The sequence below is a fragment of the Galeopterus variegatus genome, unplaced genomic scaffold, assembly GCF_000696425.1.
Source record: "Galeopterus variegatus unplaced genomic scaffold, G_variegatus-3.0.2 Scaffold467, whole genome shotgun sequence".
NCBI classification, from domain to species: domain Eukaryota; kingdom Metazoa; phylum Chordata; class Mammalia; order Dermoptera; family Cynocephalidae; genus Galeopterus; species Galeopterus variegatus.
In genome coordinates, this window is record NW_007726578.1 from 359131 (window position 1) to 360285 (window position 1155).

The 1155-nt window shown below is 49.5% G+C and overlaps 1 pseudogene; it reads right to left on the reverse strand.

Moving 5' to 3' along the window:
* Window positions 1-533: 533 nt before the first annotated feature.
* LOC103587623 overlaps window positions 534-1155 on the reverse strand; it is a 9938-nt pseudogene continuing 9316 nt past the window's right edge.

Consider the following 1155-nt stretch of genomic DNA (forward strand, 5'->3'; position numbering starts at 1 on the left):
GATGAGGAAAGGAAAAGTCAAATTCCTAGCCCTTGGATGTAGGCCTCTTCCCAGAGTTATAAGCTTTGGTGCCTCTTTGATCTAGAACAATGGCCTTAAAAATCTGCCCTTCACTAGCTCAGACTAGGTCAGAAGTTGAAGGGTTAGGAAACCAAGGGGAGGGAATAAGGGCCTGGAGCCTTCTGGAAACATATAGTGTCTTTGACCTGTGACCAAATCAGACTATGTCAGAAAAAGCAGAGGCATCATGTGGGGCCTAGAGGTGAGAGACGACCAACCCACTTAGGGACAATGTGAGTTGAGACCCTGAGCCTTCCACTTTTTTTGTCCAGTTTCTTCTAAAGGGGCAGACAACACTGTATCTCCTTTTCTGTCCTTTCTCAGAGCTGGGCCCAGCCACATGGCATGGAATACTGACAGTGGTCCACGAGACACATCCAGAGACTTGGAGTCATGGACACCAAAAAGTTCAGACTTGGATGATGGGTGTGAGCTTTTTACAGCAGGAGTGGTTCCTTGCTGGAATCCAATGCTCACAGGGTGGCCACATTGATCAGATTGCCATCAGAAATGGGAGCAGTCTGGGTCCCTGGGGGAGATGGCATCCATCGGCAGTAGTGATCCGGGGCATCTGCAAACATGCTCTTGAGTCTGTACAGCTCTGAAAGAAGCAGCCGGATCTCTTCATTGCCAGAGTAGATTGCAGGTAAGTTTTGCAGGAGCATGAGAAGACCCTGAAAATCCTCCTCATCCAAGATCTCTTTCCTCCACTTGATCTAGAGAGCTGCATACACATGAGGTGAAAGTGGGAGAACCCTTCTGGTTTGATCTGGTATGTGTACCACGGGTGATGGTGCAGTGAAGAGGGAGCTCCCATACAAGCGCGTTAATCTACTGAAGGGCAGACTGTAGGTATTCGACCTCGTACCTCCTGAGTGATTATGTACCCGCTCGTCAATCCGGCTGACAAGCTCTTCCAGTGCCTTGACCTTCTTCCGGATCCCAGGTTGTGCAGCTTTCAGCTTCTAGCAGCTTTCCCATGCACCAAAAGCGTCCATGCTTTGCAGCATGTCCTGGGACAAACTGATCATGTCAAAGTTCTCCACATCCTCTTCCACGTATTCTGAGAGGAAGAGGACAAAGAGCGGAAGGCCC